This window comes from Ambystoma mexicanum, chromosome 5p (genome assembly GCF_040938575.1).
Source record: "Ambystoma mexicanum isolate Mex_15411 chromosome 5p, UKY_AmexF1_1, whole genome shotgun sequence".
NCBI classification, from domain to species: Eukaryota; Metazoa; Chordata; class Amphibia; order Caudata; family Ambystomatidae; genus Ambystoma; species Ambystoma mexicanum.
Window position 1 is genome coordinate 1,357,072,677 of NC_090930.1, and position 21,102 is coordinate 1,357,093,778.

A 21,102-nucleotide genomic window follows, 5' to 3' on the forward strand; every position below is an offset into this window, starting at 1 on the left:
GTGACAGGACTTGAGGGTAAACCTGATCACCTAAGTGAAAAGATGGCCCCACTGAAAACCGGAACAGTAACCCTTGATCAGAAGACCTCCGAAATAGAGAACCTCAGTTCCCAGAAAGTTCCAGTGGTAAAGCAGATCGGCAAAGAATACGGGAAATAAGGTCAGGTGCAGAAGGTGAAGACCCAATACCCTTTAGTGCTACTTGGCTTCCCGAGACATTAGGCCCAAACACAGAAGATGACTCAATATATATTGAAAAGTGCTGCAGAATCAAACAGCGCTGGAAGAATAAAACAAAAGACCTAGAAATAAGGTGTACCCTTCTTATCAAAGTATCTGACGTTGGGGATAAAGAAAAGATCTGAAAAGCGGCTATAGAGAAAGAAAATCTAGAATATCAGCAAAAGCAGATTTTTCTTTTGCCAGATTTGGCACCCGAGACTGAAAGGAGAAGGAACATGTTGAATACCCTGAAGAAGAGGTTTCTTGATGGAGGAGTAAAAGCAGGTATCACGCACTCTGCAAAACTCTGACATGGAAGGGTAATTAATTCATTTTCTGGGACACTGAGAAGGCTGGAGACAGAGCTCCTGAAAACAATACCGGAATCGCCCGTGACAAGTGGTTTCTGTGCTAAGAAGTGTGTTAGAACACTTATCTTTGGCTTACCTTTTATATTGGCCTAGGTTGTGTTTATGGTTGACAAGGATGGTTCTATTAACCGAGGGTTAATAGAACCAATGGTGAGGCATTCTCTGTGCTGGTTTCATAAGGAGCTTGAAGGCTGATGACCTAGTTCATGGAAGCATAGATCCTTCTGCCCCCCCCCTCATAATTACAGTGGACATTCAGAAGGGCTTCTGTTTGTCATGTTATTGTTCTAAGTATATGGATCGAGATGTCAATTGAGGACTTTTCACGTTGTAGGCTCAGCTCATTTAATGATGTTACTGAAAACTTATTATAAAAATAATGATGGATGCTGAGCGTGCAGAAGAAGCACTCTGGAGAAATGTGAGAGATCTGATGCTGTTTTCATGGATTGAGGAGGGCGAGACTAGACGGCATCTCAGATCCTTTCTGGAAATTATGTTGTATGCCGAGCGTAACGTAGCAGTAGAATGCATGAAAGGATGATTTCTGTATAATAGCTTTGCATTCCACCTTTAACACGGTTCTATTTTCTTACATCGGCAGGTATTTTTTCACTGAGTTTTTTGCCGCAAATATTTTGTCCAAAAAAACTCATCGATTTACATTTTTATATACATTTGGGGGTTCCCCGGAAACTCCCCTTCAATATTATTTAATCTCTATTACCCACACCCCCTATCCCTTATATCCCGCCATCCCCCCATATTTTTCTAGGAGTTTTTTTCAGCTAAATCATTTCAGCAAAAAACTCTGCTAAAAAATACTTGGCAATGTAACAACGTCGTACTCTTTTACACTTTATCCAGTTTGTGGCACTATGCTCGCAATCATTCACAATTGCTCAATGTTTTAAAGGTCGAGTTTGCACGCACAGATGGAGAGAAAGAACAAGAGAGGGACTGACATCAAGAAAGACAAAGCTAGGACAGAAATATAGAACAAAAAGGAGAGACGTAGACAAGACAACAGAAAGGGTTTGCATGGCAAGAGTGAAGGGAGGTGGAAAAAGGAGAAATGGCAGACACACAGGGTTGGATTGGCCCCTCGGTCTTTCGGCCCGTGGCCGGGCCAAAATCGTCCCTGAGGAGTGGGGGCCGGTTTCTGGCCATGCCTGGGCCGGTTTGGAAGAAAATAAAATGATTTTTTCCCATTTTTTTTTTCTTTTTTCAAAAAGCCTTTCATCCTTCTTAGGTTGATAAATGAGTACCAACAAAGGTTGGGTGATGTTGTATGCATATTTGTTCTATAAAAAAGAGCTTAAGCGTAAGTGCTATACAATAACATTATCATTTGGCCTTGAACGTCTGCTTGGATTCACAGTAATTTAGTGTACTTAGGAACAATGCTATTTGATGCTACTTCCTGTTTTGTCAAGGGGTGAAAGGTCATGTTTCTTCGGGATGTCACTTTGGGGTGGGGTCAAGGGTCGTGAGGCGAGGGGTGGGCCACTTTTTTGAGGCATGGGCCACTTCTTTTGGCTGACCGGGCCTATTTCTTGTACCAGTCCGACCCTGCAGACACATGGAGACTAGGTGAGAGAAAGAATTGTGGTGTGCCACTGACAAAAAAAGCGTGATAGTTTGAGAACAGGACAAGAAAGCCATCCTGCCTGCCATGAGCACTGCACCACTTTCTCCCCAGTTCATGCCATTTCCACTACATTTGTCTAGTAGCAGCTGTCCCTGAGAAAGTGACAATTGGAATGGACAAAATAACACCCGGCTGAGCGCAGGTGTGGGCACAGTGCAAATGCAATAACCGACAGCCCACCTATGAGCTGGAATGGGAAACCAAACTAGAATTACGGAAGCCTGCACAATAACCGCTGCATGGGGACACATGTTGCTGAAGATTGCTTTTGGAGGAAATGTTCCAAAAGTAGTTTTCCAGACAGTTTTCTAAGGTCAGTATTGGATGAAGCTACGAATAACCTGGAGTAAAAGCAAGTGAAATGAATTTTGCACCATTGTTGATGCTCAGGCAGCGAGGAAAGTGGCATTTTTTTTATTGTGTCCAAGTTTTCAATCAGTGAGTGAAGCAAAATCAGTTTGTGCAATTTCTGTGCAGCGAAGAAACACCCTACAATTACATAACGAAGGGCACTCTGGTCTCCAGGCTCCACTCAGTCAGCCCACTTATAAAACAGCATTTCCCATACAGGCTCTCAGCGCCTCATCTTTCTGCTACCCCCTCCCTCTCTTCTTGGCTCCACCCTCCCTGCATAGCTCTCAACCATTTGTGTCACAAAGGCGGGTGAAAACACCCGATTTTATTGTTGGCGGGTGAGAGGCCCATTGAAATGAATGGGCATGCAGGAGGCTTGGCGGGTGAGTCAGCTGTTTAGAAGGCGGGTGACACCCGCCAAAAGCGTGTGAGTTGAGAGCTATGCTCCCTGTGCTCTGTCTGCTACTCCTCTCCCACATTCCTGCCCTATCTCTCTCTCTTTCTCTCTATCACTCCCACTCTCCCTCGTCTAGCCCTTCGGCTCAGCAACTTTCTCACTCTCATTCCCCTCTTGCTTGCTGTGCTGGGGCCATCACGATTGTCCCTATTGTCACCACCTCGCCAACAGCGTGCATTCGTTAAAACCTACCTCTGAATGTACCCAAACTTAAGCAACAAATATTGTCAAAAGTAGATGTCAACTTGCTAGTGCCATAGTGTCCATTCCCTCCGCCATACACACAATCACATCAGCTGCCAGCAGCGACATGGTAGGGTGCAGGCTGGTGCAGGCTGGCTTTAAAAAGAGCATTACTGCAGCTCCTACTATGACCTTTCTCGGCTGTGTTATGTACACAGAGGTCACCTCCATGCCGCCTGGACTCTCCGCATTTTACGTTGAAGGCCTGCTTCCTGCAGGATCTCTGGCCTTATTACTGTCCGTGACCCGAACCCCACTCCAAATGTCTTTAACAATTTTCAGGAGGAAGTGTGCCCAGAGGAGTAGTTTTGTGGGTATTTCTCATGTAGTTCGTGGGGAACAGATGGGCTGGCCGGCATAACAGTGGTATCTCCATGAGTCATATTTGGGGGAAGGCTAAAATACAGTGGATGATAACATTCACAAAGTCTGCATTTTATATATATATATATATATATATATATATATATATATATATATATATTGGTAGCATCATGATTTTTCTGTTCCCAGCATCTGTGTGACAGCAGCATCATCTCACTGCCAATGAATTCATAATCCAATCTCATTCCGCTTCAGACATGCCATTGTAAAAAAAAGATTGACAGATGTCTCAAGGAAGCAAAACGAACTGCTATATGATTTTTATACAGAAATGTCTGAATGTGAATAAGAAACATAGAAGCCACACTTAAACTGAAATTATTGAAGACGTTGACATCATCCTGAGCATATGCTTGGAATTAATTATTGTAATATGTAGGGACCTATAATAATCCATTACTCATATAGCCCTTTCAGCAAAACGCTTTACATAAAACACATCAAATTATTATTACCCAGCAACTGAAACCAATACTCATTGGTCGACCTCAGGTTTGAGTAGACCTTGCTAGGATTCAGACCCGTGACCTGCAGATCACACATAGATCCCAGCAGTGAGCACTTAACCCTTTGAGCCATCTTATCAGCTATTTTATACCCTAGGCACCCTCCCTTAGACAAGCATCAACAATAGAGTATAGCGGTTCATGGGGAAGGATAGTTGTGTAAGCCTGTGTTTCTTTTCTGCTGCACAAGTGGTGTTAGAAGAGCCCTTAGACTTGCAAAGCACTTTCACAAAGCCTATAACCTAACAGCAGAAGCACCAACAAGTTGACACTATGCCAAGGCAGTATCCACTGCCCCCTGCGTGATCCAGTAAATCGGTTATCGGCCCTCAACATCAGCGCTCCCACTAGCCACTGACGAAAGGTATTTGACTCTTGGTAAGAAGGAAATGGTGTGCTGTATGAATGTGAAGAAATTAGGTGGCGAGTAGCTTTTTAAGCATGGCAAGCAACTTGCAACATGAAATGTTCACCCCTTCTGCTTTTACCATACAGTCTTTCTGCAGCATGGCACTTATTGGGCAACTATGAAGATGACATCCTATCAAATAAAAACGGAACAAAGAAATACTTGCATTTTTTGCCACCAGGGGCAGCACTGCACACCCATTCAGAACTAACATGGCAACCAGAGAATCTGAGTGAGAAAGGTTCAACTGACTGAAACACATTTCTAAAAGAGAAACTTCCAGATTCTTGGAAATCACTATGCGTAATCAATAGCTTGAGAATGGAAATAAAACAGAAAGTCTAAGCATCAGCATGTTTCTGGACATTGAAGATGAAAAAGACCAGAACATGGCTAACTGATGGGAAGAATAGCACAATAACGCCTTCACACACCAGCTGAAATGCTTGATCGAGCATGAACCGAAATATGCCAAGGTAGAGGAAGAACTTGTAGCGCTTAAGATGGCAATTCATTAAATTAACTATGTCGAAGCCAAACATAGAAATGGCACCAACTTAAGTAAAATAATGATTGAATTTCTAAATGTCAACAAGTTAAGAAAATCAAATACATTCTTCTTTGAGAATAAAGATTATAGACTGGAGAGAGTGCTCATCTTGCAAACATGACGAAGTAAGGAAAGGCATACGAAAGCCCAAACAACTCTTCTTCACTGATGGTCAGACAGAAGTCAACACTGATGAAGAAAACGTAGCACCAGACCAACAGCCCGCAGTTCCTGCATTCACACAATTCAAAGACCAAAGTTGAAGCTAGCACAGAGGGAACAAAGCATACCACGAAGGTTACTTTTTAAGCACTAGCTCCAGGAGACCATTTACAAAGAAATCAATATTAGACGATCTAGAAGCAAGCACAAGCACGCATGAAAGCAATAGAACAGAACCAAGAAGCACAAATGCCTGACCTTGCAACAGATAACGCCAAGAGCACTTACACACATTTACCCAAAAACTGAAGGTGAAGAAATTCTTTAATAAGTGACATAGAAAAAAACCTGTGCCTGCACATGTGCTGCCATCAACCACAACTCTACAGAAACCAGAAAGCGTGCTCACACTTCTCTTCCTCATGGAAGACAGCGAAACAGAAGTTAAGTGCGAAATTGACACAGACTATGTTCACACCAAAGAGACATTGCTAAAAGCAAAACCAACCTTTATAGCTCCACAACCGTAGGACCATCTGTTTGACATATTACATAAGGGGGTTGGTTCAGAGCTTGAAAGATTCTACCAACATCCACAAACCACAAGTTCAAACACACAGGCAACTATTTTGACCCACCAATATTTCAATGTGCATGAAATTGAAGAACTTAAAGATATTCGAGAATACAAGAAAATTATCATCAGAAAAGGTGGAGACATTGTACTCCTGGATCGCCCAAAATATGTCAGATAAACCAATATAAAACTGGACATCAATTCCCCCCCACACAGCTCAATCATCAGTGGAAATGGGCCATTAACGGAGCACCTAACAGAATAAATTGATGAACACCTTCTATCATATGTAACTAAAGTCCTATAGAAGAGACAGCACCTAGATCTTACAAATCAATGGCCAAATAAAATATATAATGGCAGGAACATTACATTCTTGCCAGCTATGGCATTTGCTACACACAACAATCAAACATGGACCAGGCATCCAAGGAGTCATATACCATTTCAGGACAACATCAGCAAGCTACCTCGCACAAATGAAAATGTTATTCGACTTGCTAACCTTTGACATAAGTAAAAACATCTGCCTCTTTGATGATGCACTGTACCGTCAGTGTAAGGTAGTAGCATTGGTAATTAAGTATGCCCCATTACTGGACAACCTTTTCATGGGTCGCTCTGAAGAAACACACACTTGCAGCGAAAGATCTCCAGTGGTATATCATCACATGGTCTTTTCACAGTCATTATATTTTATTATTAGTATGTTTTGAAAGGCAGCTCCTTGAATATACCAACCTGCTTAATGTAAGCAATTTCAGCATCACACTTACCCTCGGCCATCAGTCTTTTGTAAAAGCAGATTACCGCACTAAAGCATAGAGGCTAACTCACTGGTTAACTATAGTACCTGACACTAGCTCGCCTCCCAAGAAAACAACCAACAACATACCTCTAGGAGAAGCTCTTCAAACAGGGTACACAATCTGCACACACCACTAGACAATGGCTAGTGGGAATTCCCTCTTGGTATGTAAGGAATGCTGTGCAGTGTATATGCATAGAATTTAGGTGGCAAGTGACTTTTTTATGGCTGGCTAGTAGCTTGCAACTTGAGGTTTTGCCGCCAGGAAAAAAACTGTAGTGATGAAACAACCTGAAATAACGCACTCTTCAACATGAAAAATAGATGTATCGAAAGAGGCTACAAAATTGACATTATCAAAACAACCTTAGATGAATGCAAAGAAAAAGCCCAAATCACATCACTTACCACCAAACAGAAATGTCTGGCAACTACACAGAGTATTTTCTTTATGAAATACTGCTGCAATAGTCATCACATCTATACAATTCTTAAAGAATTGCCATATTCTACAATTGGACTCAGAACTTGAAGACACATGGAATTCATACCAAAACCGTTTATACCAATGCATTGGCAATCAAAAATTCCTATGCACTAGTCACCTCCTAGAAGTACCAAAGCTACATATACCAACTTGACTACCTCCACTCACACATAGATTTTATGTGGCTCATGTAATGCATGTAACTAAGCACAAGAGAAGATATAAACATTTCAATGCAGTGTGTTTGACAAATACACAATCTGATAAATTATGAACTGTAAGACAACAGAAACAGGGAAGACGCCTCAACCTAACAGAAAGGAAACTACACGCCAACATTCAAAACAACCAGGAACCCTGTGGAGGCACAGCTAAACAGACTAAGAATACAGACCAAAAAAGAAGAAACATGGAATACATCTCATGCTACCTCTCGACCTACAATTCCAACTCAACGGAAAACAAACAACCCTCAAAGAAGAGCCCAAGCAAACCTGGATTCCAACAAGACGCCAATCCTAAGATACCAAAATGCAAAACACAGCAACTCGGAAGGCAACATTGACAAGACCCTAATAAGAATCAGGGGCAAACTTGAAGCAATAACCATCAACACCCCCTACATAACCAAAGACTGGAAAAAAGCGCATCCGTACAAACAACCAACCAACCACCAGGAACCAGAACTAAAAAACACTACAGTGAACTTGATTAAACTCCTCAAAAAAGAGACCGAGCACCCAACCTCAAACTCAACAAACAGCATCACCCAAGAGAGAATGTCAATTAAAAAAAAAAAAAACACTACCTCAGCTGGGACTCAAGAAAGGATAGACAACCACCCATAAGGGAAAATAGTCAGAGTGCACTGCAACTTACTCAAGTAAGATCCATGGCAAAACAGAAACAGGAATATATTGTCTCCTAAGCAAGGGCAGCACAGATGGATTCTTCGGTGCAGAAACATGGCTATCAGACAACTACAAGACAACTGCCCACAAAGTCATACCAGACAATTTCAAACTAATACACGCCAACAGAGAAAACTGAAGAGGAGGCAGACTTGCAATGGCACCCAAAGACCACATCTGCACAACGCCATTCCCCTCAACGGGCATAGAAGACTACAAATCTCTCCTCATCAAGATCAAACTCAACGACCAAGCCAACAAAATGTTCCTTTTAATCTACAGATCACCATCCAACAACCAAAACTTTGCAAGAGGCTCACGGGCGCCATCGCCAATCTTTCAACCATCCATGATAACCTAATTGTCCTAGGAGATTTCAACATCTGGTTCGAAAGAGAGAACAAAACAACAAACTCACCCTCTCCCTCCTGGAAACACTCCATGTTAGGCAAATAGTGTACTGATCCACCTACAATGCTGTACACACCTTAGATGCAAGCTTGTTCAGAGAGGGACACTCTACCAGTGCCCAACTGGTACCAATGATATGTAGTGACCACCACCTGATACTATTCTACATCAAACTTCTGACACGCATACTACCCAGAAATGCAATACTGCACACTACAAAGAATAGAAACTGGAAGAACATGGATCTGGAATCCTTCACAGAATTGCTGGAAACAACTCGGCCAAAGATCACCAGACTGAACAAAATGACTCCTGAGTCATCAAAGAAAATACTTGACACTTGGATCACTGAGTCCCTAGACCAATTGGCACCAGCAAAGCCTTTCAAAGCCACTGCAAAAAAGGGCAGCAAGGTGGTTCACACTAGAACTGAGAGAAGTCAGAAAAGCAAACTGGAAAAACTATGGAGAAACCACTACAATCAGTGTGACAAAATAAAGTACCAAAGACAACTCAGAATATACAAAGCAGCAGTCTAAAAAGAATAAAAAAAACATACTAGGCCATGATAATCCAATAAACCAACAATAATAACTCTAAAACATATTTAAAAAACTCAAAAACCCTACATCATGCAACAAAGGTTTCATCCCATCACAAGCACTATGTGACAACATCATCAACTACCTAAGAACTAAAATAGAAACAATCCAACAGACCACTGAAGCAAACAATGCAGCGATAAAACACAAACACAACCACAGAACCATCAACAACTGGCAATCCACTAACCACAGAAGCACTCCACCAATTTGAGCCCATAGATGAAGACATTTTCTCCACACTAATAAAGGACACCAACCTCACCGGATCCCCAAGAGATTCTTGTCCCCCAGGCATTTACAAAGAAATCCTCAACCACAGGACACCAACTTCCTACCACCAGCTACTGATGAATCTATCCATAATCACAGGAATACTACCAAAATCATTCAAATCAGTGTACTTCGAGCCACTCCTAAAGGACAAAACGGGAAGTGCAGAAGACCTATACCTAATCTACCCTACCTGGTGAAACTACAGGAGAACCACGTATACAAAATCCTTCCCAGCCACATAGAAACTAAGAGAATACTCGACCACTTGCAAGTCAGCTTCAAACCTATGAGAAGGAGAGAATCAGCACTCCTATCCATATGGACCAACCTAAAAATAAATGCAGACAACAGCACACACTCTGCACTCATACTACTGGACATCTCAGTCATGTTCAACACAATCAGACATTTATCACTAATTGAGAGACTGGATGAATGTGGTGTGTAAAAGACTCTGCAATACAGTGACTAAAATCATTCCTCACCAACCAAACTGAAAGAAACTATTTACCTCAACACCCAATAAATCACCTGTGGCATACTGCAAGGCTATAGCCTCTCCCCACTCCTCTTCAACATCTACATGTCACCCTTAATGAAAATCATTTGCAACTACGAAAATCATTTGCAACAATGGACTGATCACCTACAACTACGCAGATGGCACCCAACTCATCATTAAGATAGTCACAACCCAAGAACCAAACAGCACCCTCAACAATTGCCTCATATAGAGCTGGATGACAACCAACAACCAAAAAGCTAAACCTGACCGAAACCGAAAAATGGATCTCACCCCCAAAGGACAACACAAAAGACTAACAACTAGACTGGCCACCTGACATGGGAACCCAACTGGAAGCATCGGCCATGGTAAGAAATCTGGGAATACTCATTGGACAACAGACTTTTACTGGAACCACAAGTCAACGCTATAGAAATAAAAGCTTCCAACTCCTGAGACTACTCAGAGGGATTCTCCCCTATCTCTCCCTCCCACACAGAACCCTTGCAGTCATCTCCCAAGTATTATCAAGAATCAACAACACACACCGCCTCTACCTTGGAATGCAGGAACAGCTCACTAAAAACCTCCAACAAACCAAAACATGGCAGCAATGATTTTCCTGGGACTAAACAGAAGATATCCCATCACACCAGCCCAGAGAAATCTACTCTGAGTAAAAAAACACATTTACTTCAAAGCCCTCTGCATCACCCACAAATCATTGCATGGACAAAGAGCGGAATTCTCCCCTGCCAAGATCAATCGCTACCAACCAGGAAGGAACCTAAGATCAAGCGATGACCTCCAAATCGAAATTAAGCAATATGAAAAAAGTACATTCGGAGGAACCGCATTCCCACGTCTAATCGCCAATCTATGCAACACAATCCCGAAGGAAATATGAACGACAGAAGGCCACCTGACATTCAGAAAATGACTAAAAACCTGGCTATTCAACTCACAATGATTAACATAAAAAAGGGCACCACAAGCAACACAAAGGTGGAGTGCAATTCCGGAAGGGTTACCATCCAGTAGTACCTCTGCATGTTTACTTTTTCCTTCTGGTAAGGGAAACTTTTTACATGTGTGGCTTATCAATTTTTATATGGATTTCCCCATGTTCTGTCCAAAATAATTTAGGCACCACAATATAGCATGTTCTTTTCTGATGTCCAGATTAGAGGGCATCTACTGCAATATTGTGTATATCACAACGCAGCTTGGTTATCTGTGGCACTGCTGCCTTGCAGTACCATCTACATACATGCTTCTGACTAAACGGGGGTAAAAACATTTCCACACACCCCACTTCACTTTCCACTTTCTAACAGTTGGATAACTAGAGTTGTGATGCTCTCAAGCACCCAAAAAAGAAGTCAGAAGTCCGGATTTAGACGGGAATAGTCTTTGTAATGTGGGGTCAGCCGTTTTGAAAGCATATCTTCTAAAATTGAGTAAGTATCCTCAATGCATATTTTTCATCTGTAATTAATAACGTATAACGCATTTTTGAGATGTACATTACGCTTGTGATTGGGTCACAGTTTCTAGATTACAATTAGGTGTGGTTTCTATGACACTAAACATAGTAATGGTACAGGTGTAAAAGGGTACTACAGTTGTGCATCTCATGGCTATTATTTTTCTGGTTGTAAGCTTTACAGATAGGACCATTATCCAGTGTGCTTGTTAGTATACAGGGGATACATGTTGTGCATAGGCATAAAGCGCTTGCTTTCAGCACTGGATAGTTTAGGCTTTCTATACCAACACTGGGGGTACCAGTACAGGAGTGAATGATTATATACATTTGAAACAACCATCTCCTTTTCTTCTAGTCAAGCACTGTGATTTTTGTCTGTGGAGTAATAAACTTGTGGCAGCGTAGCTCATAAGGCACTTGGAGCCAAAAATAAATTCTGTGATTAATTATTAAATGACTCTGATTGATTAATATCCAATAGTACATAGGGTGGCAGCCTCCCAGCCAACTATTATGCTCCGAACTGGGGCTTTACTACATGGTAAACCCTCGTTCTGAGACCCAACAGAATCAGAAGGCCTCCATCTTCCCGCCGGAAATCAGGTGCGTCTCCTTCCCTGCCCACGAACCCCAATTTCCAAATCCCCAACAAAACACCAACCCCTCCCCACTTACATTGCGCTCCTTCCTCTCTCACTGGTGCCGGGAACACTATAGTGTTCCTGACACAGGTGTGTTGCGGCAATAGCCGCCATGGAAAGGCAGAAGGGAATATGTGTAGTTCCCTTGTCCCTGATCCATGGCAGCCATCTTGCACTGCAGGCTTTTTTCCAAGTTCAGAAACGGTAAACACGTTGTTTTTCTACTGGAAAAAAAGTATTTGCATCTCGGTACAACGTGCTGGGATGCTAAAAGCAATAAACCCCTCTGGGTGAGGGCTCTACTGGGGCAGGTGACGCTAAGAGGCTAACATTAAAGCCCTTGCTTTGCTCGGGCTTCTAACTTGTTGGGGGCATTACCTTGCACTGAAAAACCCCTGCCCGTCCAGTTTTATTGCTTAATTAAATACAGCAAACTTTATCACAGTGGTGCAAACACAACAGCATGAAGTCCTCAAAATGACAATGAGGAGAAACATTAATTTACCCTTAGAATATGATTTCTTCCTACCAAATTAACGCATTATACTGTAGACAGAAGGTATGGGCCAGGTCCCTCTCCCACCAGTCTCACACACCTGCACTGCCTTCCTGGCAACTGTCGCACTTGGGGACTGTTTCTGTATCCCTACAGTCCCACTACCAGCACTTGACACATGATTTATGCACTTACCTTTGCATTGCCACCTGCTGGACGTTACTTGAACTTATTGCTATTATTCTATTCCCATGTACTGCACTCTCCCCTCCCCCCGCACTTTACCCATCCCCATCCCAAGCACTTGCGCGATCTTAATGACACATGGCCTAGTAGTATCGTTGTCTGTCCTACCTTTGTTCCCTCTCTCTTGCCTCGTTGCGCCTTGAAACACTTGTGTATAGGCGCATTATGAGTGCCATATCATAACATTGACAAATAAATGGGACCATTAATTGTGTGTTCATATATTTTCTGTAATTTTAATTTTATACTTTGGATATTTTGCAGGCATTTTCTTTGCTGATTGTGATACACATTTTGTACAGATCACATGCATTCTCAAAACCAATACTAATCGACTTTTTCCGACAGTGTATCCAGCACATCTAGCTTCCACTCCCCTTCTTCCGATTACTCACTTTCGTACATTTCAGTCAACCTTGCATATATGAATACTTGGAATATTAGTGTATCGCTGAATCATTTGAACATGCTTATTACTAATGCATAAGCCCTTAATAAAACAAATATATCAATGTACAAACTATTTTCACAGCACCAGGAATCGTGTATCTGTGTGTTTGCTAAACGCAAACTATCATTGAAGTAGACCTTCAACCTATGCAGTTTCCCATTTAGCATTGCATAAGCGTGTAGAGAGAATGCATGCCAGCAAATCAGGTGAAACATGCTCTCAGTGTCCTACATACACTTGTCTGCTTACAGAACTACACACCTATTCATGACCATGGCTTTCTGCCACAGAGGTTCGAAATTAGCATTAGGTCTATCGGCCATTGAGCATGCATGGCTACTTCTCTCTCCAGCCAATCTCTTCTGTTGACATTACTAAACTCTACCCCTCCCACGAACCTCACCCTTCCCAACTGTATCGCATCTGACAATCCTCACATGTTTGCTGTGTCTCAGTCTCCCGGTCTTGTGCCAGTTAACCTTTGCTGGCCAGAGAGTGAGCAGCCAATGGCAACAATGGTCAAATGGTAGAAGACAAATCATTGGGGGTCATTCCGAGTATGGCGGTAGGGGGTTAACGGCACCAGTAAGGATGCCGGTGCCGTTAACCCCCTACCACCACATTCCGAGGTCCCTTAGCGGGTCCCACCAGGAACGGCTGGTCCAACCAGCCGCCCTTAGCGGGACCCGTTAAGGGACCATGGAGCTAATAACGGGCCCGCAATTTGCGGGCCCGTTATTAGCTCCTTCCCCATTCCCATTGAGCCCTATGGGGCTCAAATGGGAATGGGGACTTACCAGGTCCGCATAGGTCGGAATGTCCCGACAAGTCCCCATTCCGACTACCCGGACCAAGACCCGAGTTTGGAGGCAGCCATGGTGCTAATAGCCCCCATTGTGTGTTTTACAAGTATATTGTGAAAAAACAGAGTGAGGAGGCAAAGAACAGATTTAAAAGGACCACATATGGTACTGCACCAAAGGGTATATACACATATATTAGTTTCTCCTGACATTTGGTAGACACACTTGAGGTGACCTATGTATGGCACTGCGCTAACATTCGCAAATACAGAGGGACAGCAATAATCTGGACAGCGGTATGAAAATATCTGCTATCTAACTAGACACGACTGAGTTACTCCATCACCACCAAGGAGGACACACTTGGATCCAATCCTTACGGTATTCTCGCCACAGGTGAAAGCAGGGACCTTTAAACTGCCACCGTGGACATAGAGTTGACAGCCTAAGAACGTGCTTGTTGCTGTTTGTGAACAAACTTTGTCACAGATTCTCTGCCCATTCCCTCCCGGCACAGTGCAAAGGATGTTGTCATTCCACATAATGAAAGGAATGACTGCAGGGTTCACAGCCTGATAACTTAACAAACAGTAAAGATTAACCCGATAACTTGACCAGGCAATGAAGATTATAGTAATACATTGTTACAAAGGAGTATTCTGCAATCAAAATTGATCCATCCATACAGCTGCTGTTCCATTGAAAAGAAATGTATGACAAGGTGGGCAATGTCCCTGCAATGCACTGTGCATCCCCATGGGCCTACTCTAAACAAGTGGAATGTGACTATGTTATGTGCATTTCAAAGGGCATTCCACTTATGGATTCGTGCTTCACTTTGAAATGTGCAGAAAACTCACTTATTGGCACAAATGTGCAAAGGGGTGAAAAACGGCATCTAACTGTGCATTTCTGTGATGCACACATTCAGACAACCTTTACAAATAGGGTGCAAGGTTTTTTGCTGCAAGCGAAGCGATACGAGTGCACAGCTCATCGTGTGTGCCACAAGAAATCCACTTAGATAAATAACCTCAAACACATATGGAAAATACATTATATATCCTGTAAAAGCCAACAACCAAGGAAAATAGTGAACACACTTGTTAAAAAGCCACATTGGTTATTTCGCTTTTCTATGAGAAAAATAAAAGGAAACAATGACCACTGACGTTAGCACCCTCTAGCCACTGGGAAGCAGAAATGCAAAGCACCAGCTCACTATTTATAGGAAAGAGGCATTATCGTGTCACACAGTGACCATTTCCTTTTACAAATAATAACATACAATGGCACTAAAGATCCACTGGGACTTTTTTGAATGGACTACTGAACCCAGACAATGGTATGCAGGCTGGACCTAGGAAGAAGAGGGGTGACTGGGTAAAGAAGAGGGGCCTCCTATTGGCATCAAAGTGGCACTAGAAGGTATTTATTTATTTATTTATTTAACATGTATAAAGCGCAGTGAGCCTGTTGGCCTCACGGTGCTGTTATATAGCAAGTTACTGGAGGGGGAAGTCAAGATTGGACTTGTAGGAAGAGGCTCTGAGTGAGGAGATCCATGTTATAACTGAGGAGCCAGGTTTTCAGGATCTTGCGGAAGGTTCAGTATGATTGTTCAGCTCTCCGGGTGGGTGGAAGAGTCTTCCAGAGATTTGCTGCATTGACCGGGAAGCTAGAGCCGCCCGCTCTAGCCCGCCTGAACTTGGGCAAGATAAGCTGGTGTGCATAGGCTAAATAAGAACATTTGTATATAGCGCACAAACACCGAAGGCCTCAGGGCGCTCAATTCTGGCTGGTCTCATTGACTGCGCTCTGGTCATTCTCGGGGCGAGTTAGGGGGGCAGTGTTAGAGAGGCATCTGTGGGTGATTGACAGCATTTTGATGGTGATCTGCTCTTGTATAAGGTACCAGTGAACCTTTCTGCTTGCGGCAGAGATATGCTTGCGTCAAGGAATGTTAGCGCATTGTTTTGGATGATTTGCAGTTTATGGATATTACGTTTTGAGGTGCAAGCCAATTCCATCAGCCACGTGCCAGGCCCCTCTGACAAACTGTTTACTACTCCTCTGTTCAAAGGTGACATAGGCGGAGTAAAGGTATGACCGAGACACGGCAAAGATGAGGTAAAAGCAGGGCAGTGCAGGGCAGCTTCAGACTGCTTCTGTGCCATCTCAGATAAATGAGAAAAGCTAATCAAAGGAAAAGAAAATAGCCCACAGGAGTACATAACTCTTCATTGCTTTACGAAAATGGCTGCCTCAGTCAAGGTAAAATTCAGCTCCTGGAATATCAATCACCCACTTGAAAGAAATAGGTGCTGCACCAGGCACTTCTACTCAATGAGAAGAATAAAAACAGCCCCAGCGAAGACTAGACACTCGTGCGCCCGGCTTGCACCCACACACAGTTCCACTAATATATTCATATCGCTACCAGCAGAGCAGTGCCATGGCAAGGCACTCGTGCGCCCGGCTTGCACCCACACACAGTTCCACTAATATATTCATATCGCTACCAGCAGAGCAGTGCCATGGCAAGGCACTCGTGCGCCCGGCTTGCACCCACACACAGTTCCACTAATATATTCATATCGCTACCAGCAGAGCAGTGCCATGGCAAGGCACTCGTGCGCCCGGCTTGCACCCACACACAGTTCCACTAATATATTCATATCGCTACCAGCAGAGCAGTGCCATGGCAAGGCACTCGTGCGCCCGGCTTGCACCCACACACAGTTCCACTAATATATTCATATCGCTACCAGCAGAGCAGTGCCATGGCAAGGCACTCGTGCGCCCGGCTTGCACCCACACACAGTTCCACTAATATATTCATATCGCTACCAGCAGAGCAGTGCCATGGCAAGGCACTCGTGCGCCCGGCTTGCACCCACACACAGTTCCACTAATATATTCATATCGCTACCAGCAGAGCAGTGCCATGGCAAGGCACTCGTGCGCCCGGCTTGCACCCACACACAGTTCCACTAATATATTCATATCGCTACCAGCAGAGCAGTGCCATGGCAAGGCACTCGTGCGCCACTACTGACTGATCTGAAGAGGAACTTTAGGGATATATGCATCTTTCACTTGACATAAGTTATGATGCGCCAAGAAGATGGCAACATATCTATTAGGAGTCCAAATATATTTTATTCTATTAAAAAATATCGCCATTGGGAAATACTATGTAGCGCGCTGAAAATAACTTTACTCCCAAGATAAAAATAAAGAGTAAAATACTCATTCGTCAAAATCTTATCTGGAATCCTGCAGTCACATCTATTTAGTAACCACAAACTAAAAGTGAAAAGTGTGTACTAATACGTATCAGTCAAGCCTTGGGCATCCTGCACTCCACTCAGGGATGGGTGGACCTGCCTGAAAAAGATTGAAACCCATCCAAACAATGGGGGTTCGACTCAGCTCAAAAGACTCAAACCATTTGGAGTGGAGACCGAAAATGCTTCGAAACGTTCAAACCGGAATTCACGCCACTCACCTAGACATGAGCCTTTGGATAGGACAATACAACACAACATGGCACAAACAACGGTCTTTGGTAATACCGAGTTCTGGGATACTGTACCAGTACCCGAGATTTCAGTATTAACGCTGACGAAGGAAATGGTGCCAATCCCGACATAAAAATAAACACAAATGAAAAAGGCAGAGAGGCTGTGTTTTTTTTTATTTGCATTTATTTTAGAAATGCGCATTTACCTTGTCCACAAAGGTGACTGGCGCATTTTGGGGTGACCATGCGGCAGCGCATATGATGTGTTGGCCCACTCCCTTGCATGCATTAGTGTCTAGAGTGTGCTTCTGACACTAATGTACGACAGTCTCCCAGCACCCTGCTGGGAGCGCATTCAGTGGCGGTCCCCTTAAAAGGTCCATTATTGTGAAAAAAGAAAAAAAATACATCTAACCTCTTTTGAAGGATAGAAATGCTCCTGCCAATGCTGCGCCGTTTAAACGAAAATCCACGACCGGGGCAATGACCGGTCACGCACTCTGCAGCCGCTACTCTAAACAAGCGTATGGGGAATAGGACTATTTTATGTGCATTCCCCCTGTGGATTCGTGGAGCACTTTGAAATGTGCAGAAATTCCCACGTATTGGCTCAAATGTGCAAAGGGGGTGAAACTTGGCATCTAAATGTGCACTTCTGTGGTGCACACAATCAGATAACCTTTGAGAATAGGGTAAAAGGCGTTTTGCTGCAAGCGGTGCGATACACAAGGACATCTCACCACTTACCCCAAAAATATGTTGAGCATCTGCCCCATACTTTCTTTAAATCCACTTGGATCTGAAAAAGCTTTTAATCCAATTCGAGCCAAAGTGACCTATGGCCCGTACTGGGTCCAACCGTTTTGATCCGAATTGGACAATTACTTACTTGGCTCGATTGAAGGCTATGAAGGATCGAATGGCTCGAGCCGAATCAAATCTTTTCCTCGAATTAAGGAATTTAAGGCTTGCCTATGCCGAAATCACATCAACCTACATGACGTACCAGGAATTAGGCCTAAAATGTCTTCCGACCATGCAGAGGGCCTACCGGTGTACTTTTGGCTGCAAACCTGAAGCAATTAATACGCTGAGCTGACCAAACTCTTACTGGTGAGCATGAGTGAAATTTCCTGTGGTGAGTGATGTGAATCCCTGTTAGACACCACTAAACTTACTAGGCGTGGGTGTCTGGTTCGAGGTTCTGGCAACAGTCCTTAGGATACAAAATCATAACGACTAGTCGTTGTTCATCGCCGAAGGAGAGCAAGAGGGGATATGCCTTGTTAGGCCCTGGTTTGGTCAGAAATTACTGGCCTCTTGCTCGGGCCCTGGCCTAGCTCACTACATGCGTTTTGTCACTAGGAAACTCACTGTGCAGTTCTATAGCGCGCATGGTGACATTTATAAAGACAGAATGACTCAAGGGCCAGCCAGGGCAGAGTCCAACACTTGTCAGCGTGACCACCAGAAAATACGTTTGCCTTTCTTATTTTTTTGGGAATTGTATGCATCAGTTTGAAAAAGCTGATTGACTGCAATGTTGCGTGAGCTTGGTATTCATCAACATAAACTAGCATTCATTATTCTCTTGTTGGCTGGTGATGCTTCCATATGCTCGGGCCTGGCATGCTATGCCTGGCTGCCTGGAGCATTAACTAGGAAGGGATGTCTGGGAGGGTAATGTATTGTTTTATTTCTTGTGCTGTATTGTTAGTAGTACATTTATCTAGATCAACATAACCAGGCGCTTTATAGTATGTTACATGGATACAATTCATACTCTTTCTTTTTACATTTCTTATGGAACTGTAGGTGCGTGATTTTGATGGATATGTTTGATCGGAATATTGACTGGCTAGACGTTATTTGCCCAGAGATAACACACTCTGTATCCAGAAGATGTGTCTGAAATACAGAGCCACTAAGCGCCCTGCTGCTGGAAGCCCCTGTGAAAGAAGAGTCATTCCAGCCAAAAGCAAGGGCCAACACACTCTCCCTTTTATGATTGATCGTGTCTCCATGTGATGTATTCATTTTGACAAGACATGTATAGATAACCCATCCTAGCAATAGGGGGGTTGATCTGAATTGTTATAGTGAGTGCTCCTCCGTTGCAATGCGGAAGGACAGTTTGATGATGACTACCATTTCACGGCCAGCAATTAAGGCATTAAAAGCGAGCCAGAAGCAGCTCGGGGGTGTAACTTCCGAAGGCATCTTTTCTGCATAGCCCACCTCCTAGGCAAGCTGAATACATTGTCTCGTGAAATGCCCCAAAGTGCCAATTACTTCGCTGCAAAGACTGAACACACAGCTCCGCGATTATTATTTTCTCGGCCACCTTTTGGCATGTAACGAACTGGAGGACATGACATGTGTGTGGGCTTCTAATTCCATTTGCTGCGCACCGCAGCAGACACGCAGCGGGCCTTTAAGCCAGCTCTGCTTTCAGCATTACGTGCTGTATCTCTTTTTATAAATCCAGACTCCCGTCACACCTACGCAGCCCAAATTTAGACTGTGCCACCAGGCAGCGAGCATAATTTAGCGAAGGGTTCTGTTTCTTTTGTAACAACGAAGAAAACATAAGGAAGGCATAATCCGCCTTTGGTTGTAAATGGTGCCATCAGCTAAACATGACCAACATGCACCTCCAAAACAAAGGCTGGCTCCGCCGTCTCCGTGCGGGGTCACGAGCAAGCGCACTGCACGTACCCTTCAAATGGAATTCACAGCGAGCGTAGGGGCACCACATCTTTAATGCAGTGACCGTGGGTAAAGGTTGCACACACACAATCCGCCATCTCCCGAAGAAGGTTTTTCTTTCTACTTTACCTTTCATCGGGTTCCTTTTATTATTTTCTATTTCGAAAAAAATGTTCCTTTGTATGGGCATATTTTACAAATGGGGTTTTGGGGTGCCGAGTCCATGGCGCATCACGGAAGCTTAGATTGTTCTGCTCTGCAACAAGGGTCCGGGTATTGTCCACAGAGTCCGTCAGTCAGTTCTGGAAAACGATCGCCAGTGCTAAAAACAAATCACCAACAAGTGTATCCCTGGCCACTGTGAGAGCTTCCATCGCCTGACTTCTTATCCATTGTCCTGGTTTCTGGTAGCTGCCGATTGGGACATCACCTTGGATTCTGCCCGTCTATGAAATAAGCTCCTTTTCCCAATGTTTCAGTGCTACGCTTTGGCATGAACCTTGCCGAATCAGGGTGATATCCCGGAAGCCTAGAGAGGTTGCCTTCTCAGCCTGCATACCTGTTGAGTGGGGGGCGAGGGATAGGAAGGGAAAAGGAGTCCGTACAATGATTATGGGTAGTAACATTTGGTTAAATACATTTCTACAAAGAGTTGAAGCATGTTGTGTCTAGTAAAAATGCCCAGGAGGTCAATGCACCAGCCACCTACAGATCTGAATTTATTACCGTGCGACAGCTCGGTAGTAGAGATGTTTTTCCTACCACCTGAGCTTCAAATGAGTCAGGGTAGGGTAGGGTGTGTCTGTCCACTAAATATCTTCTGTTGAAAGGGAGTGCATGGAATTACTGTGAGAG

The 21,102-nt window shown here is 43.6% G+C and overlaps 1 protein-coding gene across 22 annotated transcripts in view; it reads right to left on the reverse strand.

Annotated features, from left to right (window-relative positions):
* CTNND2 (catenin delta 2) overlaps nucleotides 1-21,102 on the reverse strand; it is a 3,553,726-nt gene that overhangs the window by 1,271,979 nt on the left and 2,260,645 nt on the right. The window lies entirely within an intron of this gene.